This window comes from Anser anser (genome assembly GCF_964211835.1).
Source record: "Anser anser genome assembly, chromosome: W".
Lineage (NCBI taxonomy): Eukaryota > Metazoa > Chordata > Aves > Anseriformes > Anatidae > Anser > Anser anser.
In genome coordinates, this window is record NC_139731.1 from 7,928,277 (window position 1) to 7,953,529 (window position 25,253).

The following is a 25,253-nucleotide window of genomic DNA, read 5'->3' on the forward strand; positions in this document are numbered from 1 at the left end:
CACACTCCATTTTCATGCAACAGTAACAAATCTAATGTCAGTCTATTTTGTAATGCCATGTTCGATGTGGCCTGTAGTTGCATGTTCAGTTCTTCCAACCTGACACAAGTGGCACTAGCCAGTGCTTCAGTCTGTCCAGTGAGGTTATACAACATCCTTTGATTCTGGAATGCTGTGATTTGAGGTGTGAAAATTGATTCCAGGGCCCATCCAACAACAGTCCCTGTTCTGGGGTATTGCCAAGGGTCTTTCGATTCCCTTTTGGTTTGTCCTCAAGAAGCTGGTTCAAGGTGTTGTTCTCTCCAGAGGGGGCAAAGTGTTAACAGCCCCAATGCATGTTGGTGTCATTGACCTTCCACAGGTAAGTCTGTAGTCCATGTTCCTTCACTACTAAACCACTCAGTGTGTCCCATAGAGGGTATACCGAGTTCTGAACAAATTATATCAGACCACGTTGTTGTGGTTTAACCCGGCTGGCAGCTAAACACCACACAGCCGTTCGCTCACCCTCCCCCCTCCCTCTCTGGGATGGGGGAGAGAAACGGGAAAGTGAAGCCGGTGAGTTGAGATAAAGACAGTTTATTAAGACAGGAAAATAATAATAACAATAATAATAATAATAATAGTAGTATTAATAATAATAATGTGTACGAAACAAGTGATGCACAATGCAATTGCTCACCACCCGTTGACTGATGCCCAGCCTATCCCCGAGCAGCCGGCCCCCCCCACCCCGGCCAGCCACCCCTATATATTGTTTAGCATGATGTCAGATGGTATGGAATACCCCTTTGGCCACTTTGGGTCAGCTGTCCTGGATCTGTCCCTTCCCAGCTCCTGCTGCACCCCTAGCCTGCTCGCTGGCAGGACAGAATGAGAAGCTGAAAAGTCCTTGGCTTGGTGTAAGCACTGCTCTGCAACAATTAAAACATCAGCATGTTATCAGCACTCTTCTCATCCTAATCCAAAACATAGCACCCTACCAGCTACTAGGAGGAAAATTAACTCTGTCCTAACTGAAACCAGGACACACGTATCATTGTTAGTCAAATGAGACCAAGTGTCATTAGTTGAGGCGGTGTAGTTACGACGAATACAACCTATTTGGAGGGCTTGAGCTACCAGGCCCAACCTCTGAATTTCAGTCTCTCGACTACTGCAATTATAGACTTTAGTACAATTCCAATTATAGTGTTTTGGGCTATCTGAATGAGAAATACTGAAGTTTGTGTTATAAATGACTGAGTCCCAAATAGGATTACAATCAAAGTTTACAATTTATTAAACGAATAGAGGCAAGCAAACAGTGCTGGGTGCGCCGGGAGTCTCTGCTCCACCAGGACGCACGCCTGTTACGTAAGGCGGCTGGTTTTTATGCTCCTAGGCTAATACATATTCATTACTACTTCTAGAAGAGGCAGGGTTATTATAATTGGTTTCCCGAATCCAAAGTCCTCCCAGGTGCGCCTGCTTATCAGTCTCTGTTAGTCTCTCGGGGGCCGCTCGGACAGGGAGGCTCATATTCTTCCTTCTTATCTAGTGGTCTCTTGGCCGGATGTCAGAAGTTACTGCATATCCATGCAGAGTCAGCAGTTTTTCTCTGAAGAAATCCCTTTGTTCTCTTCTCACCTAAACCCAGGCCTCAATGTTAACCCTTCAAATCCCTTAGTGGCACGAATTGCTGGACCATTCTTTACAATTCCTCCCCTTCTTTTTAATATCATCAATTCGTGTCTCTTCTTCAACCTTTGTTAGTAGCAATTGGATTTCATCAGTCAGTTCTCGGGGTGTCCATTTCTTAAGCATCATTATCAACACATCACCTTTTCTCTCCCAAAGTCATCACAAATTGGGTGCTATTTATTATTCGCCATATCAACAACGTAAAGCAAGGTATCATACAAGGTATAAACAATAATGTCATTACACCACATAAAAATAAAAATAGCATCCTTTTAACCCATGGTCCACCGGGCAACCATGAAAAGAAATCCCAATCCATACCCTTCCAAGTTTGTAATGGGACGTGGGCTAGCTTTTTAATTTCTTTTGTTATCTGCTTAACCACTTTTCCATTATCATCAATTTGTAAACAACAATTAGAATCGTTCAGTTTTCCACACACTCCCCCTTCTTCTGCTAGTAAATAGTCTAAGACCATTCTATGTTGAAAGATAGCATTCCTCATCTGAGTGGATTGATCAGCCAGAAGATCCAAGGTCGTCGCTGTTTGATTGGTTACAACTTCGAGGATAGCTTGCGACCTAATTATTCGGTTCAAATTATAAATAGGTTCTCGGGCTCCTGATACCAACTCATTCGGGTTCCAGGTAGCTGGCCCATAATGCTGTATGATTCTTTCAGGAGGCCATTCATCCTTTCCCCATTTTTGGGCACTATCCCCAGCTAAGGAAGTATCAATAGATCGTTTTACTCTGTTCAGGTCATCATATAATCTTATTCCTGTGGGAATGGAAATGTTGAATGTCCCATTTTTGGGCACTATCCCCGGCTAAGGAAGTATCAATAGATCGTTTTACTCTGTTCAGGTCATCATATAATCTTATTCCTGTGGGAATGGAAATGTTGTTTTTGCAGTGCTATGCTACCCACATAGCATATTCCCGACCAGTTTCCCGACCAGTTTCCCGACCAGTTTCCGGGTAGCCTCTTGTAAGCATGTTTGCCACACACCCAATAATGTCCCTTTAGGGCCCATGTCCCGTTTGGAAAAGGACCATCCCATCCCTCTTTACCCTTTGGGGCGTGATAATACAGAGTGTCCTTGTTACCGAGTGGTCCTGTTACAATGTCTGCCCCGTTCGTACTCGTATATGCGCACTTCCAAGCTCCCACGTTGGGTTTCCACTTACAGTCACAATTCAGTTCTCTTTGGCGGCCTGTCATATTATAAGCTGACCAGAAATGTTTAAAGAACACTCGCCTCCCATTCTCATCCTGCCATTTCCAACGATAGACCCGCACCACATGCTATTCCTTAGAGGTGTTATCATGCTGACAGCTCAAGATTTGACCATCAAATTGTCCCCCCGCTTGTGCTCTTGCCACAGTTTCACATCCGGATCCAAAAAATTCTCAATATGAGCATTTCAGCCAAGTCCCGTTTCTCAGCTGAACATGCGTGGTGTTCCATTTCCCACTACGTGCTGTACAGCTTACAGGACTACATCCAGGATCGGTACAATCATATCCGGGGGACAGAGTCCAATTGCAAATGCTTTTTCCCACCGCCACTGTTCCTGTTCTGTTCAAGCAGTATACACCCCGAGCTGACGAGTGCAACTGCCATGGACCTCCTTCCTCTTTCCAAAATTGCGTCCCATTATGAACTTCGCTCAAATTACTAACCCACCACTTGGGTTCGACCGGGCCTGCTACCCAGGGCCAACTTTCAGTTCCCCCCGGTCCTCCACAAATCCAGCAGTTACTAAGGTTAAAGGCCTTGGCCACTTCCTCCCGCAAAGTGAAAAAGTTATTCCTCCATTCCTCCATGGCCCAATTGCCCCTGTAAAAACAATACCAGGAAGTATAGCAGTTCTTATCCTTTTTCACCGTCCAATCTTGAGAGTGTGGGAAGCGCCTTCAATCATGGGGTTGGGCCCGCTTTCAGAGCTTGTGTTACCATTCAGCCCTTCGGGGTGATCCAGCTCCTGGAAAAACTAATCACAATTTTATTATGGGTTTAAAAGGTTCTCATGTTATTTTTCTCAGGACAACCTGATCTTGGTGTGGGAGAAGTCCGGTCGAGGCACCCTCACTCGGCGGTCAATACCCATAGGGGTTGCGTCCCTCGGTAGACCATACACGCCGCAGTGGAGGGTCCTACCCCGGTCTTGCCTTCTCCCTTTCCTCCCTTCAGCCTTGTCCTCTTTATCCAGTGCCCTTAATTCATGCAGAACCTCATTGCTGGGATATCAGTTCCTCTTTAGTCTCAGTTTCAGTTCCCCAGGAGTGGACTTGTGGGAATAGAAATGTTGTTTTTGCAGTTTTACATTGTATAGAAAGAAGGAATGTGGTATTGAGATATGCTTACAGTGATAAGAAAGCTCAGCAGGTGACCTCCTAAAATGCAGACAACCAGACTCCTTAGAGCAATCAGGTGAAAATCACTATGTTAAGTCAAGCCAAATAAGGGGAGAAAACATTACCATCTCAAAAACAGGCCGGCAACTGAAGGCCAGGCATTGTCTATGAAGCATCAGGTAGATTGTGAACCTGGATTACCCACTCCAGTGGGGAAACAGGGGAGGGTCCTGTCATCAAAAAGTATATAAACTGTGTTTTTGGAAATAGTGGGTGCGCTCTCCTGCTTGTGGGGCACCCGCCATTGCAATCGCGAATAAATTACTACTTCACTGAGATCCTTGCCTGAGCCTAAGTTATTGGCTACGGAGTGTTTCTCACAATTTGGGGGCTCGTCCGGGATCCAGTCACCTACTGGGGAGCCCCACCGCCGCAGCAGCAGGAAGGCATGCCCCGCTGATTTCAGCGGTCCTGTGCATCGACGGTGGCGGTTCTGCGGAGAGCTGACAGAGGGCCCGAGACTGATTAAAGAGGCAGGATGCATGAAGTAGTGGGGAAAAGGAAGAAGGTAGGCACTCCGGGTTTTAAGAATTGATCCGGTAACTCTGTGCACAGACCAAGGTAAGAAATATTAAGTATTGCCTTGGGGGTCGGGTGAGACTCTGTGTGATGTGTGATGTGTGATTGAGACGTACTTTTGTACGAAGCGAGTGTGGAGTCCTGATCCGCGGTTCCGTAGCTCCGCGAGGGGCGTGGCCGGAGACGGACGAAGCGTGAGATAAGGGAGAGAAAGGAAGAGTCTCGGGAAATTTGGTGTACGGTAATCCTTGCACGGGGTAGTGCTCGGAAGTACACCAGGGAAATTTGGTGTATGGTAAGCCCTTGCACAGGGAAGTGCTTGGCAGTACACCAGGGAAATTTGGTGTATGGTAAGCCCTTGCACAGGGAAGTGCTTGGCAGTACACCAGGGAAATTTGGTGTGCGGTAATCCTTGCACGGGGTAGTGCTCGGAAGTACACCAGGGAAATTTGGTGTATGGTAAGCCCTTGCACAGGGAAGTGCTTGGCAATACACCAGGGAAATTTGGTGTGCGGTAAGCCTTGCACGGGGAAGTGCTTGGCAGTACACCAGGGAAATTTGGTGTATGGTAAGCCCTTGCACAGGGAAGTGCTTGGCAATACACCAGGGAAATTTGGTGTGCGGTAATCCTTGCACGGGGGAGTGCTTGGCAGTACACCCCCATTTTCCAGAATAGGAAAAATGGGAAATATGAGTTCCAGGGGACAGGGAGATATCCCTGTGGGAGTGCCTACCGGAAGTTCTTCCTGAAGAATTATAAGAAATTGGAAAAATAATCTCAAAATTGGAGGAGATGGTAAAAAAAAAAAAAAGAAAAAAAAATGGTTAAATATTGTGTATTAGTCTGGACAAAAGAACCAATTAAGGAAACAGCAGTATTTTGGCCAAAATACGGGCCTGATGAAAATTCAGGCTTGAAATTTATGTGTAAACAATAAGATTCCTTTTTTTTTTGGAGGAGGAGCCAAGTTATGCTCCCTATAATCCTAATATTGCACCGGTGGCAGCAGCAGTCGCTCCAGGAAAGGAGACAGGGACTGCAATTAACACTGTCCCTAGAGAAGAGCATACTCTAGGCTCTGGCAAGAATTAGAACAAGGTAGAAGAGGTACTGAGAATTTTGCCTTCCCTGATACTAACAGTACTAACACTAACTGTGTATCCTCTTAAGTGAATTTCCCCCTGTCGTTACCAGCAGAGAGGTTAGGAGTTTCCTAGGACCTAACTTATACTCTTGGGGAGGGGGAATTATGTATATAAATATGTTGTTTACAGGGAAAGAAATGGGAATGATCAGGAAGAGAGCTGCTATACAAAAATGGGAAAGAACTCATCCTCCAGGACCAGGGGTAATACCGGCAGGGCAGAAATAACCACTTGCTGATCCTGGCTGGAAGAATAATAGTGTGCGACACAGAAATCATATGAGAGACTTGGGGTCAGAATGAGAAAGTACTTGGGGATGAATCCTGAGGACCCGGTATCCCAAGGGCTCTTGAAAGTTCATTTTGTGATTGAAGCCTGGCAAGATGCACAGAAAATGCTCCAGAAGGTGGGGGGATGTAGTGAACAGTCACTGGGGGGCCCTCCTGTGGGAGGCCCTGAAGGTGTGTGTCAAGAGGGGAGATGAGAAGGAAAAGCAGAGAGTGAAACTAATGGTATTGACAGTGTAGCAGGTAGTGAGGCAGAGGGTTGGAGAAAGAGGAAGAAAATCTTCAGGGGGAGTCAGGGCCAGGATGGAAAAGAGAGTAAGAGAGATGAAGGAATGGCAGGCAAGGAAAGCTACCCGTGTTGTGGCCTGAATCTTAGCAGGGACAGGCTTTGATGGGATGTTTTAAGTGTGGGCAGGCTGGCCACTTCAGGTAGGAATATCCGGAGTGGAAGAAGGAGGAGAGAAGGAAAATGGGATGAGGGAGAAAGGTATAGAATTAAGTTGGCTAATGACTGAGACTTTGGTGAAAGTACAGGCTGGAGAAAGATAAGAAGAAGTGTTAAAAAGGGTTATTGAAGGTGTTAAAGGTGTGGTATGTAATGTTTGACAGAGCTGTTTTTTGAATGAGTTGGGAAAGTTGAATGAGCAGGGAAAGAGGATGTAGGCACTATCTAAGTAACAGTCTAGAAGTTTTGGTATATTTGCTGTGGTGTTTGGTCAGTTTCCCAAGTATCGAGAAGGGGGGGGACCGGGAGGGAGGACAGCCTGCTCCACCAGGGGCCTCTCCACAGGCCGCAGGGGGCTTCGGCTCCGGCGCCTGGAGCACCTCCACCCCCTCCTTCTGTGCTGACTTTGGTGTCTGCGGGGAGGTTTCTCACTCCTCGCTCTCCCAGCTGCTGTTGAGCAGCAGGTTTTTGTTTGTTTGTTTGTTTGTTTGTTTTCGTGGATGTGCTCTCACAGAGGCACGGACTGTGTTGCTCATGGCTTGGCTCTGGGCAGCGGTGGGCCCCTCTGGGGCCGGATGAAATTGTCCCTTATCTGCTACAGGGTGGTTTCTGGATTCTCCTCGTGGGGGCTGCCACTGCAGCCCCCTCCCGAACCTTGCCATCAAACACAATACACAGGGGCAGCTAGGTCATTACTGGCCTGTAAAGTATCAGGGATTAAATTAACTAATGAAACCCTAACAAGTGATGGGGGTAGAAGGGGCTGGGATAACAGTGCCACCTTTGGGGGATACCAAGCTGAGACTAGGGGATAAAATGATCTCTGGGCAATTATTGTATGTACCCAAGGCAGGGACTAACTTGTTGGGAAGGGATTTGATGATGAAATTGGGCATTCAAATAGTAAATTGTTAGCCTGGAATAACAGTGGTATTAATGGAGTGCTCTCAGGCCCTGAGAGCAAAGATATATTCACCTCTGACTGGAAAGACTCTGAAGTGGGGGCGGAAGCAACAATACATATGGACAGTTTTACCTCAGGGGTTTACAGGGCCACCGATTTATTTGGGCAAAGTTCTAGAACAGATTTTGGAGCAATTCCAACCTCCCGAGGAGGAATTTCTGTTACAAAATGTGTATGATCGTTTATTGTCAGGACAGGAGAAAACAGTTGTGAAGGAAGCTACTAACAAGCTATTCAACTTTCTGGGAAAGCAGGGCTTGGGAGTATTGAAAAATAAATTACAATACGTAGAAAGAGAAGTCAGGTATTTAAGGCATCTAATGTCTGAGGGAAAACTGAGAATAAATCCAGAGAGGATTCAGGGAATTGTTGAAAACTAAGAAAGAACTAAAAAGTTTTTAAGAGAGATTTCTTTAAGGAATCAGGAGCCACGAAGCCTGAGGGAAAATGGATACTCCCTGATGGGAGAGAAATGCTGAATAAAGCACCAATGAGGCAAATATGATGTTTTACATTGTTAGTGTCGGGGAGAATCGAATGGATGTTTTATTAATGTCTCTTAGGTGATGGGTCATACAGTATAATTAAGCATTGCCAAATGTACTTACATTATCAATTAATTTATGTATACTGGGAAGTTTAGGGAGTATATTATCAAATAATCTATGTATACTGGGAAACTTAGGGAGTATACTGAACAGTCAAATGAATCTTTGAAGGGGAACCCTGGGAGGGAACAGGTACAACCTGACCTTGGATAAGGGCCTGGAAGTGCTGAAATGAGTTGAAGCAGAACCAAGGAGCGGAGGGAGCATGCGTCGAGTGAGAAAGGTGAAAAGTTTAGCAGAGAGGAAGACTCCTTACTTCATCTGGACGACCACCTGGACGACCACCAGAGAGCACCACGCATGTGCAAATGGGAGGAGAGCTAATTAGAATGGAATGTGAGGCTGATGTTGCAACCTGTAATGAATATGTATACCTTACGTAATGTTGAATGTATAAATAATGGCTGGGAAGTAACGGGACTTGAAGCCAGATTTGGGCACCTGCCCCGGCTTCCAGCGCTGAATAAAGCACCTTCATATAATCACTTGGTGGTTATGTGGTTGCTACGCTAACATTTTGGCGACCCAGATGGGACGGCGTGGGCACTGCTGAGGCGGATCGTGTCTCGGTTTCGCTCCAGCCAGCACCGAGGGATTCTCGGGGAGCAGTCGACCGCGACCGACCTCCGCTGCTCACGACGTACCACTGGAGCGGTAAGCAAAGGTGCTTTCAACTTTGGGTATTCTGTACCAATTTGGTTGGGAAAGCCTGCCGGTCAGACGCGGCGAAAGCCACGCTCGGTTGGGCAGGGAGCTCCCGGGGTAAGCCTAGGCGCCGTCCGTTAGACAGAGCGAAAGCTCTGCAGGTTCGGCATTGGTGGTTTGGTATTGGTAATTGTATTGGTTTGTGCTGAAGGGTCAGCACCTGGTATTATTGGTATGTGGTAAGCACGCTGCTGCTCCGGCAGCTTCTGGGAGAGCGTGCTGCTGCTCCGGCAGCTTCTGGGGGAGTGTGCTGCTGCTCCGGCAGCTTTTGGGTTTGTATCATAAGCTCAAAATGAAAAAGATTAAAGGAATTCTGGGAAAAGATGTACCTATCCCGCGGACATCCCCACTGGGGTGTTTGCTAGCACATTGGAAAGAGGGAGGTTTTGGTCAAGAAATGCGGAAAGGAAAGCTGATTGATTATTGTAATATTTGGTGGCCACAGTATAAACTAGAGGACCAAGAAACTTGGCCTGAGAATGGAACATTGCAATATAATACAATTTTACAATTAATGCTATTTTGTAAGCGGGAAGGAAAATATGATGAACTGCCTATGTGGAATTATTCTTTTATTTGCGCCGAAAGCCTGAATGGCAGCATGCTTGTGGAATAATGGTGCTTGAAGTTTCAACTGAGGAATGTTGTTGTGCATGTACTAAGGAGGGACGCTGTATACAGCATCAGGCAATAGAGAATAATAAGTATTATGGGGAAATGAATAATGGAAATATTGATTTGGAAGTTGCGCCGTCGGCTCCGCCGGGAAGAGCCAGGACAGGGAGGGAAAAGGGAGAAAAGGAAGATAGCAGTAGTGATGGAGAATCCCCGACTTTAGTCTCCCCTGTGTCACATAGGACCCGGCAACAGCGAAGGGCAAGAGAAACTATAAATGAACAGAGAGGGAAAATAATCGCTCCCCTCAGGCAAGGAGTGGGGACAGAAGGGCTGGTATATGTTAAGGTGCCTTTTTCAGCTGGGGACTTAATGATATGGAAACAAGCAGCCGGCACCTACAGGGAAAACCCAGATAAAGTAGCCAGGGTAATGAAAATTATAATTAAAACCCAAAATCCCGATTGGGATGATCTCCAGGTGATCCTGGATACTTTGATGGACTTTACAGAAAAAGACATGGTATTGCGGGCAGCCAGAGAGAGAGCCCGAGAAGATATACGAAATGGATTAGTGCTTGGAAATCTAGATCAAAACTTCCCCACTGAGGATCCCCAATGGGATTATAACACAGGGGATGGAATAAGGAGGCTGAAGAGATATCAAGATTGGGTACAAGTCGGGGTACAGAATGCCATGCCCCGGACCATAAATTGGTCAAAATTGTATAATGTCAAGCAAGAAAAAGCGGAATCACCTTCCGCCTTTTTAGAGTTCAGACGTAGAGACTGAGCAAGCTAAAGCTCAATTAGCACTCATTTTCCTGGGACAAGCCCAAGAGGATATTAGGAAGATATTGCAAAAGTTGGAAGGTGCAGATTTGAGAAATTTGGATAGGCTGTTGGAAATAGCCTGGAAAGTGTATAATAACAGAGAAAAGGAAACGACAAAAAGGCAACAAAAGAACTTATTAGCAGTAATTCAAGGGAGAGAACATGCAGGATTAAGGGGCAGGGGAAGAGGAAATATTAACGGTCGAGGTAGAGGAACAGGGAGAGGCTACCCGAGCTCAGGGGGAAACCGGCTGGGTCTTAACCAATGTGCCCATTGTAAGGGGGAGGGTCATTGGAAAAACGAGTGCCCTCTCCGTGGACAGCTGATCGTTGGTGGGGGAAATTCGTTCCGAAACCAAGAAGCAGCTAAGGCGATGGTTCTGGGGGAATATAGTAGCTGACTAGGAGATCCGGTAGCAGAAACTAAAGAGCCCTTGGTAAAAATTCAAATAGGAAATAAGGAAGTAAAATTTTTAATTGATACAGGGGCCACATATTCAGTACTCAATAGATTAAGTGGTAAGATAGGGGAAAGGAAAACTACTATTGTAGGTGCCACCGGGAAGGAGGAAATACGGCCGTTCTTACAACCCCTTGATTTACGGTTTGGAGGTAAAGAAATTACGCATGAATTTTTATATGTACCAGAATGCCCTATTCCTCTTTTGGGACGGGATTTGTTAACTAAACTAAACGCTACCATAACGTTTGAAGATGGAGAATTGATTATGAGAATCCCGGAATCAAAAGTGGGACAAATATTAATGACTAAAGAGAAGGCTGTTCCTCATATACCAAAAGAGGTAGAAAATGCAGTAATGCCTACGATTTGGGAAACGGACGCGCCCGGAAAATCAAAAGTAGCCCAGCCAGTAAAAATTGAACTTAAGGAAGGGGCCCGACTGGTACAGATTAAACAGTACCCATTGAAGCTAGAAGCTAGGCTAGGAATAGTAAAGATTATAGATAAATTTCTTAGCTACCACATTCTGGAGGAATGCAAATCCGAATATAATATCCCAATTTTCCCAGTAAAGAAACCTAATGGGGAATACAGGCTAGTGCAGGACCTTAGGGCAATAAACGAAATAACAAAAGATATTCACCCAGTGGTGGCTAATCCTTATACATTGTTAACATCTGTAAAAGAGAAATATAAGTGATTTACGGTAATTGATTTAAAAGATGCCTTCTTCTGCATACCCATTGACAAGGATAGTAGAAAACTCTTTGCTTTTGAATGGAAAATCCACGGAACGGACGAAAGATGCAACTGACCTGGACAAGATTGCCTCAAGGATTCAAGAATAGCCCGACCCTCTTCGGCGGTCAACTAGCTAAAGAAATAGAAGATTGGATTAACCAAGGACAGATTCAGGTACCAAAGGATCGATACCTGCTGTTACAATATGTGGACGATATATTAATAGCTACCGAAGGAGAGTCAGAATGTATTCAGGTAACTATTGATATTTTGAATCAATTGGGACTAAATGGGTACAAGGTTTCTAAACAAAAGGCACAAATCGCGTGCACAACAGTAATTTATTTGGGATGTGAAATTTCTCAAGGACAAAGAAAATTGGGAGTTAACCGAATACAAGCTATTTGTGAAATCCCCGAGCCGCGAAATCTGCATGAACTACGGGCTTTCCTAGGTATGGCCGGGTGGTGCAGACTGTGGGTAATGAATGGACTATGGACTCATAGCAAAGCCCCTCTATGAAACCCAAAAGGCCTGTACATTTACTTGGGGAAAGCCACAACAAGAGGCCTTTAAGAAATTAAAAGAAGCCCTGATAAAGGCGCCTGCCTTGGGCTTGCCGGACTTATCAAAGGACTTCCAGCTGTTTGTGCATGAGAGACAACGATTGGCATTAGGAGTACTGACCCAGCGACTTGGGAGCTGGAAAAGACCTGTGGGGTATTTTTCTAAACAATTGGATGCGGTAAGCGCTGGATGGCCCTCGTGTTTAAGGGCCATGGCAGCCACAGTCCTTTTAATACAGGAAGCCAGGAAGCTCACATTAGGGAAACGAATTGAGGTGTTCGTGCCACATATGGTGACTACGGTATTGGAGCAAAAGGGGGGCCATTGGCTATCACCCAGCTGAATGATGAAATATCAAGCTATACTAACTGAGCAAGATGATGTAATCTTAAGAACTACTAACTTATTGAACCCAGCAGTGTTTCTAGGAACAACTACGGAGGAAGGAGACCTCAGTCATGATTGAGTGGAGATCATCGAACGTACCTATGCCAGCAGAACAGACTTAAAGGATCAGCCTCTGGGGAGACCGGATTGGGAACTTTTCACGGATGGAAGCAGCTTTGTGGAAAATGGGACTCGTTACGCAGGATACGCGGTAACTACATCAAAGGTAGTGATTGAGGCAAATTCCCTACCTCCGGGAACTTCAGCCCAACGAGCAGAAATAGTTGCCCTGACACGAGCCCTGGAACTAAGCGAGGGTAAGAACGTGAATATTTGGACAGATTCAAAATATGCATTCGGGGTAGTTCATGTACATGGGGCATTATGGAAAGAAAGGGGAATATTATCCTCACAAGGGACTAATATAAAATACCAGGAAGAAATATTGAAATTAATAACAGCTGTACAGAAACCCCAACAGGTGGCCATAATGCATTGTAAAGCCCATCAAGGAGGGGTGTCAGAGATTGCAGAAGGTAACAGACTGGCAGATTTGACGGCCCGGAAGGTTGCGCGTGAAGTATGGAAAGTAATGGCTCTAATTCCATCAAAGGTAGGCCTCTCTTGTTTTAAATTACCTAAAGACCCAAAGTATTTGGCAGAAGAAGAGAGACTTGCAAATTTGATGAAGGCCCAGAAGAATCCTGACGGATGGTATGTGACTACGACAGGACAACTCATAGTGCCTCCTATAGTAATGCGAGAAATCTTACAAATAAAACATAATGAATGTCACTGGGGTGCAGGAGCAATGGTGACCTATTTGAAACGAGGTGTCATCTCGGTACACATGTTAACAATGGCAAAGTCAGTAATGTCAAAATGTGAGCTTTGCTTAAAGAATAATCCGGTAGCAAGGAAACATGCTGAGATGGGAAGAACTAGGGCTGGGATAGAGCCTGGAGATTACTGGCAAATAGACTTCGTGGAACTGCCTAAAGCAAGAGGTTATAAATACCTATTGGTAGGGGTTGATACTTTTTCAGGATGGCCGGAGGACCTTCCCTGTCGCACCAACCAAGCAAAGGAAATGGTAAAATGGTTACTACAGGAAATAATCCCTAGATTTGGTGTACCGTTGGGTATTTCTTCAGACAGGGGACCACATTTCATTGCCAATGTGGTTAAGGAGGTTAGTAGGTTACTGGGAATCACCCAGAACACCCTATCCCACTTACTCCACCCCCATCCTATAGTACTAGTGTTAACAACCAGGCATAGAGGAATCAATAAGATAGTAGACTAACGAAGATGCGTTAAGATTATACTTACTAATCTCTATATCAAGTTATACTCACTAACCTCTACTAACCTGATTCAACCTAATAGTAATGAAAATACTTGCTCTTGGTATGAGTGAAGTATTTTCAAAGGGGGGAAATGTTAGCGTTGGGGAGAATCGAATGGATGTTTTATTAATGTCTCTTAGGTGATGGGTCATACAGTATAATTAAGCATTGCCAAATGTACTTACATTATCAATTAATTTATGTATACTGGGAAGTTTAGGGAGTATATTATCAAATAATCTATGTATACTGGGAAACTTAGGGAGTATACTGAACAGTCAAATGAATCTTTGAAGGGGAACCCTGGGAGGGAACAGGTACAACCTGACCTTGGATAAGGGCCTGGAAGTGCTGAAATGAGTTGAAGCAGAACCAAGGAGCGGAGGGAGCATGCGTCGAGTGAGAAAGGTGAAAAGTTTAGCAGAGAGGAAGACTCCTTACTTCATCTGGACGACCACCTGGACGACCACCAGAGAGCACCACGCATGTGCAAATGGGAGGAGAGCTAATTAGAATGGAATGCGAGGCTGATTTTGCAACCTGTAATGAATATGTATGCCTTACGTAATGTTGAATGTATAAATAATGGCTGGGATGTAACGGGACTTGAAGCCAGATTTGGGCACCTGCCCCGGCTTCCAGCGCTGAATAAAGCACCTTCATATAATCACTTGGTGGTTATGTGGTTGCTACGCTAACAACATCAAGAGAGTCATTGGGAGATGCAAGCAATGTGTGATGTTGTGCTAAGAAAGTATGTCTGTGTAGGAATATACACTTTAGTGAAGCAAATATGCAGAGGATGTACCATATGTCAAAAGGCAAATAAAAAGGTCATTTGTAACTCACCTAGAGGGGGACGGGAGGCAGGGATTCGACCTTTCCAAAGTATACAGGTAGACTTTACTGAGTTACCTAAAGCAGGGAGATTTAAGTACTTGTTTGTCCTAGTTGACCACGTGACTGGATGGGTGTAAGCTTTCCCTTCTGTATCTGCCACTGCAAACACGGTGGCTAAGGTATCACTGGAGCAAATAGTCCCTAGATATGGGATAGCTGAAAACATTGATTCAGATCAAGGAAATACTTTCACTTCACAAGTACTGCAAGGGTTAATGCAGGCTTTAGAGATTGAGTGGGATTTTCACACCCCCTGGCACCCCTCCTCTTCTGGGAAGGCAAAGCAAATGAACCAGACATTAAAGAAGCAATTAACTAAATTAGCGTTAAAAACCCAACTTCCTTGGGTAAAATGTTTACTTTTAGCACTCCTACAGGTTCAAACAGCACCAAGAAACGATATAAGAATTTCACCGTATGAGATGCTGTTCGGATTCCCCTATCTGGGCAGAAGGGATGAGATACCACAATTCGAAACAAGAGAGTTTTCTTAAGAACTGTATTCTGGGGTTGTCCTCTTCTTTGTCATTTCTCAGGACCCGTGGGAAATTGGGTCCTGATTCAGACCTGGAAAGGATCAACTCCGGCCCGAATGGGAAGGACACTTCCAAGTACTACTAACCACTGAAACAGCCATAGGAACTGCGGAAAAAGGTTGGACTCACTATACTCGAGTGAAGGCATCCATCGACCCTAGTACCTGGGAAGCTGTTCCTACAGAAGACTTGCTGGAAGCTGAAATCGAAGAGAAAAATCTCATAGTGGACTCTGAGCGGGATAAGAGCTTGCAATTGTAAACTAACCTTTTATTTTCACAGGTAACTAATGAGTGTGACTTGCGATTGAGAGAAAGGATAGACCTATAGTGAATTGAAGTGTTCCCAAGGGGGGTTTGTTATAGTAGTAGTGTATATCTTATTCTTTGTATTGATAATTATTTGGAAACCTAAGGTTTAAAAATAATGACAGGGAAAAATCAATTATTAATTTTGTTTTTAGTGATCGTAGGCCTCAGAGAAAGTCTTGGTCAATTGGCAACTTGGAAAAGGCATGACCAGATAATAGTAAGACGGGATACCCCATAAAAATATGGGTGAATGTGACAGAGGGTTATGTACCGCAATCTGTCATGTTTGATGCTTGTGAGGTGTTAGCTTGTGGAGATTTAAATGCCCAACGACAATTGAGCAGAGAGAACAAATATGTATGGAAACAAAGCTGTATGGAAACGATCCTCTATTGCCATCAGAGAAAGGGAGAAACTCAAGGAGAAAACAGGAGAGAAAACAGGAGGCCTTCTTTGAAATGCGGCAGTTCAAACATTTGAGATTGAAACAGGGTATGGGGATGTGAATGCCTGGATAGAATGGGTCAAATATACTGTCCAGAGTCTCAACCATAGCAATTGCTATGCTTGTGCCTCGGGATGACCGATTGCCCAGATAGTGCCCTGCCCATTGGGGTGGACCAAGGATTCCCAGGGAATGCGATGTATGATTGCATTGTACCAAGAAAAGACTGCCTGGGGAAATGAGGCCTGTAAGTCTCTCTCTTTGCTGTTCCCTTCCTTGCATGATAGCAATATCAGGGCTCCCCCTGTATTCTCCACAGCTATAGGTAACCATACAGCTTGCCTCTCACGGCAGGGTGTGAGTGCTACCCGGCATCTGGGAGAATTTGCCTTGTGCACGAGGACCTTGAATGTTACCAAGGACTTGATGGGAAACTATTGACTTGAGATCCCCAGGGCAGATCTCTGGTGGTACTGTGGAGGGAAGATCTTACGGTCCACCTTACCATCTAACTGGGGAGGCACTTGTGCACTTGTTCAATTAGCTATACCCTTCACCCTGGCATTTGAAAGAGAAACATCACAAATACCCAGAAGAAGTAAAAGAAGCTTAGGAGTATCATTTGATGATAGAGCGTACATAGATTCTATTGGGGTGCCTAGATGAGGTGCCTAGAGTTCCCGATGAACAGGAAGCCAGGAATCAAATTGCTGCAGGGTTTGAGTCACTGTTCTGGTGGGTAATAATAAGAATGTGGATTGGATTACTTATATTTATTATAATCAGCAGAGATTCATAAATTATACAAGGGATGCGATAAGAGGAATCGCTGAACAACTAGATGCCACCAGCAAAATGGCTTAGGAAAACAGAATAACATTAGATATGATGCTTGTGGAGAAAGGAGGTGTGTGTGTGTGTGATAGTGAGCAACCATTGTTGCACTTTTATCCCCAACAATACTGCCCTGGATGGCATAGTAACTAGAGCATTGCAAAGGTTTACCACCCTTGCCAGTGAATTGGCAGAAAAATTAGGAGCAGACACTTCCATCACAGGATGGTTGGAATCTTGGTTTGGTAAATGGAAAGGAATGGTAGTGTCCATATTTGCATCCTTGATTGTAGTAGCAGGAGTTTTGACAGCCATTGGTTGTTGCATTATCCCCTGTGTAAGGGGACTTGTCCAGTGGTTAATTGAAACTGCACTTTTGAAACAAATGACCATGGATCCACCACCCTACTCAGATAAGATGATGATATTAGAGGAAATGGAAAGCAAAGAAAGTGAAGAAGAGGACGACATCTACCAAATTACATCTTAGAGAAAAATTTTGCAAAAATCAACAAATTATAAAAAGAGAAAAGGGGGGAATTGTGGGAATAGAAATGTTGTTTTTGCAGTTTTACATTGTATAGAAGGAAGGAATGTGGTATTGAGATATGCTTACAGTGATAAGAAAGCTCAGCAGGTGACCTCCTAAAATGCAGACAACCAGACTCCTTAGAGCAATCAGGTGAAAATCACTATGTTAAGTCAAGCCAGATAAGTGGAGAAAACATTACCATCTCAAAAACAGGCCGGCAACTGAAGGCCAGGCATTGTCTATGAAGCATCAGGTAGATTGTGAACCTGGATTACCCACTCCAGTGGGGAAACAGGGGAGGGTCCTGTCATCAAAAAGTACATAAACTGTGTTTTGGAACTAGTAGGTGCGCTCTCCTGCTTGTGGGGCGCCCACCATTGCAATCGCGAATAAATTACTACTTCACTGAGATCCTTGCCTGAGCCTAAGTTATTGGCTACGGAGTGTTTCTCACAGACTCAACCCTCCAGGCTTCGGTAGTTATTGGTCCTTTTATTCTGGATGCGTGGGTCCAACCCCTTTCTGCTGTTCTCACAGCTGTTTCAGTAGTAAGTAAAACAAGGTACGGTCCCTCCCATCGGGCGTTCAATGATTCTTCTCTCCAGGTTTTTATTAAGACCTTGTCTCCTGGTTGTATTTTATGAATAGCAAATCCTAAAGGTGGTGTCTGAGTCATCATCCCAATTTCTCTTAGCTCCTGTAATCTCCTTCCAATGGTAATTATGTATTTCTGGATACTATGATCCTCAACTACATTGTTCCCTAGGGGCATCCCTTGAGAATAAGGCATACCATATAACGTTTCATATGATGATAATCCAGTCTCACTGTGTGGTTTAGTTCTTATGTTTAAAAGTGCCAATGGTAAGCATTTCGTCCAGGGCAGCTGTGTCTCGATCATTAACTTAGCCAATTGTTGTTTTATTGTTTGATTCATCCTTTCTACTTTCCCTGAGCTTTGTGGGTGCCACGGAGTGTGGTATTCCCACTGAATACCTTTCAAGGGGTACATCCTTCAAATCTTTGTGGCTGGCGTATGTTCGATTATTTCCACACAATTGTGTTCCAACGGTCCTTCTTCTGGAACGGTTCCTAGAAATACTGCTGGATATAACAGGCTAGTCGTTTTCAAGGTTATGTCATCTTGTTCAGTTAGGATTGCCTGATATTTCATCATCCGGCTGGGTGATAACCAGTGCCCCCCCCCTCTTTGTTCCAAAACGGTTGTTACCATATGTGGTCCAAAAACTTCAATATGTTTTCCCATTCGAAGGCAAATAATTTTCTGCTATCTTTATCAAGAGGTATGCAAAAGAAGGCATCCTTTAAATCTATCACGGTAAACCATTTATATTTCCCTTTCACAGATGTTAACAATGTGTAAGGATTAGCTACTACCGGGTGAATATCCTTTGTTATTTCATTTATTGCTCTAAGATCTTGTACAAATCTATACTCGCCATTCGGCTTCTTTACTGGAAAAATTGGAGTATTGTATTCCGATTTACATTCTTCCAGAATCTGATATTTGAGAAATTTGTCAATAATTTTCACCATTCCCGTGCCTAGCTTCTATCTTAAGTGGATATTGTTTGATTCAAACAGGTTTGGCTCCTTCCTTTAATTCCACCTTTACCGGTTGTGCCAGTTTCGACTTCCCTGGTACATCTGTTTCCCGTACTGTTGCTATAACTGCATTTTCTACTTCTCTTGGAATATTAACAAAGGGTTTATCTTTGATCATTAGGATTTGTCCTACTTTGGACTCAGGTACCTTCATTATTAATTCTCCATCCTCAAAGGTTATTGTTGCATCTAAGTTGGCTAATAGATCCCGTCCCAAGAGTGGCATCGGGCATTCTGGTACATACTAAAATTCATGGGTTAGTTCCTTACCCCCAAAACGCAAATCAAGGGGTTGTAAGAATGGCCATTCCTCCTCTTTCCCTGTGGCTCCAATTATTGTAGTTGTCTTAGTTCCTAATCGTCCTTTTAAACTATTTAACACTGAATATGTTGCTCCTATTACATTTACAGCCTAATTAACACAGAGAAAGAAGCTCCCATAACCAACAAAAAATTCAAGCCTCTGTCTTCGTTTCCTAGCTTTATTTCAACTAGTGGACCTGCTAGGGTAGATGCCCCAGGTCCCCATCATTCCTGACTGTTGTAAGTTTGTCCTGCAGCCTAAGACAATTTCTTTCTGATATCAGGGGCCAATTGCCCTGGAAAGAGGCTAGCCAATTGCTTTTTTTTTTTTTTTAAAGCCAGGTCCATTTTTTTTTCTCATTGCATTTCAAAGTTGGTCCAAAAATTAAAAAATTCCATAAATTCCATAGGGGTTTCTTTTGGACCTTGTTGGAACAGATTCTCAATTCCCAATAGCCAATTTAACCAGATTTTGGTATTTACATAATTTCCGGGGTGATTAGGGTCTCAGTGAGGGGGTCGGTCAGGGGAATGCAATCGTTGAAAGTTCCCTGAGCGGTCCCATTGGCAATCTGAGCTCACACAGGAACTCAGGTTGTTTTAAGAGTTAGCTGCTTTTCTGTTTCCATGACAACTCTCTCGGACCCATCATGGTCCCTCTGCCCCAGAGGGCTCACACCCGCGATTTAGAGATCTCAGCCTCGGGTTGAGACGGAACTATTAACATTCCTACATCCTCTTTCCCTGCTCATGCAAATTCAAACAGCTCTGTCAAATACTACATGCCACACAACCTTTAACACCTTCAACAATCCTTTTAACACTTCCTTTATCTTTCTCCAGACCGTACTTTTCTAATGCCAACACCAAAGGCTCAGTCAGGGGCCAACTTAATTCCAAACCTTTTCCCTCCAACATGCTGAAACAACATATCACTATACAACATTTCATCCTATTTTCCTTCTCTCCTCAAAAACAACATTAATTGCAAGACACTGTTATAGTCGATTGATCCATAAAGTGGCCATTTAGTTTATATAGTGGCCACCATTGATTGCAATACTTAGTGAAAGTCCTCTTGCTTTCTGTGCCCCCATTTCTAACAATATCCTTCCAATGTGCCAATATGCACCCAAGGAGGCTTCCCTTTTATTTATTTATATTAGTTACTGTCCCTTGTTTCAATTTCCACGCAAACCTTTTTATTGCAGGTTTTTTCTATCTTTTCCTAATCTTCTTCCCAAATGTCCCAGTTCTCTGGGATTAAACTCTTCTTTCCACATACAAACTTCACTATTTCAGATTATTGATGAGCCCCGTTCCAATCATAAATCCACAGGACTTCGGGAAAACACCAGAAGCACTCAGCCTTCCGTCTTCTAGACAAACAATACCACCTTTTCCACAAAATTTACATTTCAAAAGGACCGAATTTCAAGCCGAATGCTAATTTTTCTCATGCACTTTGTTAGTAAGCCTACACAAAACAAGGAATCACTCCTGTGTATCCGTCAAGATGGGGGTTTAAAAGGTATTGAGGCCTAAATAAATTCGCTCTCCCCCTTCTTACCAAATTCCCAGGGCTCAGGCCCGAACCACCGAAGAAGTGACTCTCCGTTCTACCACTTTGATAATCAGTCAGCCCCCCTCCCCCGATACTTGGGAAACTGACCAAACACCACCGCGAATATACCAAAACTTCTAAACTGTTACTTAGATAATGCTCCCACCTTCCTCCTTGACACAGTCAAAACATTTAAGAACAAAACAGGATTACAAGATGCACCACCGGGGGTGGATTGTTAGGATATAGAGGTGGTAGGTTATCCAATGACTCCCATTCATCATCTTTTTCCTTTTTTTTTTTTTTCTTCTTCTTCAAACTTCTCGTCTGCTTTTAGTGTAAATATTGAGGCTGGAAAAGGACGTGAAGTCCTGATCCATAATCCTGCATAATCACTTTCCTCCTGGCTAAAAAGATTCCTTTGAATTAACATGTATATTTAAGGCCTGGCAAACCCAGTCTTCAAAGGATCCGAAAACGGGCCAAAAGACATGTGGTCTTAAAGGCTCCTTCGGCCATTCTGTCATACAATACTGAACCATTTTTAATTTACTTTTTTCCTTTTCTGGGGCCCCTATCGTTCCAATTTCTAATCATTATCCCTAATGGACTTTCTGGTGGTATGTCTGGTAATTTGCTCCCTTTTCTCTGGTCCCGGGTCTTCAATTTTGTCTGACCCATCTAGGAATTTTACTGTGGCAATTCCTACAGCCCTTGGTTGCCTTAGTGAGAGTGTCTTGCAGGGGGTTTAGGACCTATCACCCACCCACGAATCCTATAGGAATCGCTTCGGTCCTTCACCGGCCAAGTCCCTCGCGGGAGATTGGAACCGCGGTTAGAAGACCTCCACAATCGCTTCGGAACTACGTTCCGTCTCAGTCACACTCTCACACACACAGGCAACCGAATCCCACCCAACCAAACGGTATACGCCTTAAATACTTACGACTCCGTCGTCTTCGTTCGGATCTTCGCGCACAGAACTACGGGCAAAATATAGTGCTGCAGCCGGCAAAGGGAGCTCATAAAAAAATCTAAATCTTTGCTTGCCCTTATTCAGGTTCAAGATGGTGTTAATCCCGACCCAACTCGAACAGGAGCCACCAAATGGTGGGGGCGCCCCTCCTAGATCAAGTCAGAATTCAGGAACCAAGACCATCCCGGACGAGCCCCCAATTGTTATAAATGACTGAGTCCCAAATAGGATTACAATCAAAGTTTACAATTTATTAAATGAATAGAGGCAAGCAAACAGTGCTGGGTGCGCCGGGAGTCTCTGCTCCACCAGGACGCACGCCTGTTACGTAAGGCGGCTGGTTTTTATGCTCCTAGGCTAATACATATTCATTACTACTTCTAGAAGAGGCAGGGTTATTATAATTGGTTTCCCGAATCCAAAGTCCTCCCAGGTGCGCCTGCTTATCAGTCTCTGTTAGTCTCTCGGGGGCCGCTCGGACAGGGAGGCTCATATTCTTCCTCCTTATCTAGTGGTCTCTTGGCCGGATGTCAGAAGTTACTGCACGTCCGTGCAGAGTCAGCAGTTTTTCTCTGAAGAAATCCCTTTGTTCTCTTCTCACCTAAACCCAGGCCTCAATGTTAACCCTTCAAATCCCTTAGTGGCACGAATTGCTGGACCATTCCTTACAGTTTGCATATCGGTTATCAACCTTTATGGGATCGTCCGGTAATCCAATGATCCATCCCAATAAATACACCAGTCAGTAGTCTGCATGTAATACCAGTCACCATGCTGTCGTGCTCCCCACACGCTAGGAATATGCATTAAAATCATAGAATCATAGAAGCACTTGCCGAGGCGATCGGCTCCGGGGCAGACGCGTTCTGCAGCGGAGCGGGGGATCGGGACAGGCAGGGCTTTTTTTTCCGGCATCGAGGCCACTGGAGGGAGCCGCCAGGACCCGGCAGCCCTCGCGAGGGAGGCTGACGAGGCGTAGGCGGAGCCAGCAGCGCCCCCTCCCCGGCCGTTCAAAAGCAGCCCCTAGGGAGCGCGAATGACCAGGAGCGCGGTGCATCAGAAGGGCGGGGCGTGGCAGTTTGCGCGGCAGTGCGCGCAGGCAGGTCGAGCAGGGAGGGCAGAGAGGGCAGAACGTTCCCCCCCCCCCCCCCCGCCCATACGAGCAACTCCTCTAACGGCTGTTGACCGCTAGCTGGGCTGCAATGGTCTACACCAGGCAGAGTGCTCTCTCTAGAAATTCTGTAACCACCCAGACTGACTGCCTGCTCAAAAATGCGGCAGTTCAGGTCTCTGGATGCAGGGAGTGTCTGAGCCTGTTGCTGCCATCTGAGGGAGGCAGAGGGTCCGCCTAGTGTCAGAGCTCAGGGAGGAGGTGGAGAGGTTGGGGGCTATCAGGGAGTGTGAGAGGGAGATAGACTGGTGGAGCAACTCCCTGCAGGGCCTGAAGGAGAGGTACCGAGGTGAGACACCCCAAATAGGGGTGGACCCCCTGCCCTATCGGGCAGAGGGAGGGGACCTAGGAGTTAAGGAGGAATGGAGACAGGTCCCTGCTCGACCTCGCAGGCAACGCTCCCCCCACCGCCCCCACCTTCCCACGTGCGCATACACAACAGGTTTGAGGCCCTAGAGCTTGAGAGACCGGTGGGTGAAGATGAGGTAGAAAGTCTACCCAGGAGGATACCTAGGGCGAGGAGGTCGACTCCACGCCTCAAGACTGCCTCCACCAAGAAAGATAGAAGGGTAATTGTTGTAGGCGACTCCCTTCTCAGGGGAACAGAGGGCCCTATTTGTCGGCCTGACCCTACCCATAGGGAGGTCTGCTGCCTCCCTGGGGCCAGGGTCAGGGATGTTGCCAGAAAGCTTCCCAACCTGGTTCGCCCCTCTACACTACTATCTGCTTTTGATAGTCCAGGCTGGCAGAGATAATATTGAAGAGAGAAGCCTGAAGGCTATCAAACGGGACTTTAGGGGACTGGGACGGTTAGTGGATGGAGCGGGAGTACAGGTGGTGTTTTCATCTATCCCTGCAGTAGCAGGGAGGGGTACCGAGAGGACACGGAAAGCCCACCTGATTAACACGTGGCTCAGAGGCTGGTGCCAACACAGAAATTTTAGGGTTTTTGACCATGGGGCGCTTTACTCGGCACCCGGCCTTATGGCCGCAGACGGGTCCCTATCTCTAAGGGGAAAACGGATCCTAGCCCAGGAGCTGGCAGGGCTCGTTGAGAGGGCTTTAAACTAGGAAAGAAGGGGGATGGGGCTGAAAGAAGGCCTGTTGGAGCTGTGCCGGGGGGAACAATGGCAAAGCCGGGGAAGAAGGCAATGGCCCGACTGAAGTGCATCTACACTAATGCACGCAGCATGGGCAACAAACAAGAGGAGCTGGAAGCCATCGTGCAGCGGGAAGGCTATGACTTGGTTGCCATCACGGAAACGTGGTGGGACCACTCTCATGACTGGAGTGCTGCAATGTCTGGCTATAGGCTCTTCAGAAGGGACAGGCAGCACAGAAGGGGTGGTGGTGTGGCTCTCTATATTAGAGAACGTTTAGATGTTGAGGAACTTGAGGCTGGGAATGATAAGGTTGAGTCCCTATGGGTTAGGATCAGAGGGAAGGCCAACAAGGCAAGCATCCTGGTGGGGGGTCTGTTATAGATCGCCGAACCAGGATGAGGAGACTGATGAGGAGTTCTACAGGCAGCTGGCAGAAGCCGCGAAATCGTCAGCGCTTGTTCTCGTGGGGGACTTCAACTTCCCAGACATATCCTGGACATGCAATACAGCCCAGAGAAAGCAGTCTAGGAGGTTTCTGGAGAGCATGGAAGATAGCTTCCTGACGCAGCTGGTTAGAGAGCCTACCAGGGGAGGTGCCCCGCTAGACCTTCTGTTCACAAACAGTGACGGACTGGTGGGAGATGTGGAGGTCGGGAGCTGTCTTCGGCAGAGTGACCACGAAATGGTAGAGTTCTCTATTCTTGGTGAAGTCAGGAAGGGGACCAGTAAAACCGCTGTCTTGGACTTCCGGAGGGCTGACTTTGAGCCGTTCAGGACACTGGTTGGCAGAGTCCCTTGGGAGGTGGTTCTGAAGGGCAGAGGAGTCCAGGAAGGCTGGGCACTCTTCAAGAAGGAAATCTTAATGGCTCAGGAGCGGTCTGTTCCCACGTGCCCAAAGACAAGCCGGCGCGGAAGAAAACTGGCCTGGCTGAACAGAGAGTTATGGCTAGAACTTAGCAGAAAAAAGAGGGTTTATAATCTTTGGAAAAGAGGGCGGGCCACTCAGGAGGACTATAAGAATGTTGCGAGGCTGTGCAGGGACAAAATTAGAAGGGCCAAAGCTCATCTGGAGCTCAATCTGGCTACTGCTGTTAAAGATAACAAAAAATGTTTTTACAAATACATCAACACCAAAAGGAGGACTAAGGAGAATCTCCATCCTTTACTGGATGCGGGGGGAAACTTAGTCACAAAAGATGAGGAAAAGGCTGAGGTGCTT

The 25,253-nt window shown here is 45.6% G+C and overlaps 1 long non-coding RNA gene across 1 annotated transcript; it reads right to left on the reverse strand.

Annotated features, from left to right (window-relative positions):
- Positions 1 to 563: 563 nt before the first annotated feature.
- LOC310888731 lies at positions 564 to 22,734 on the reverse strand. Its single transcript, XR_014576103.1, has 2 exons — positions 21,731 to 22,734; positions 564 to 3,680 (listed from the first exon to the last, which is right to left on the reverse strand). It is a non-coding gene; the product is annotated as an uncharacterized lncRNA (long non-coding RNA).
- Between the last annotated feature and the right edge of the window lie 2,519 nt (positions 22,735 to 25,253).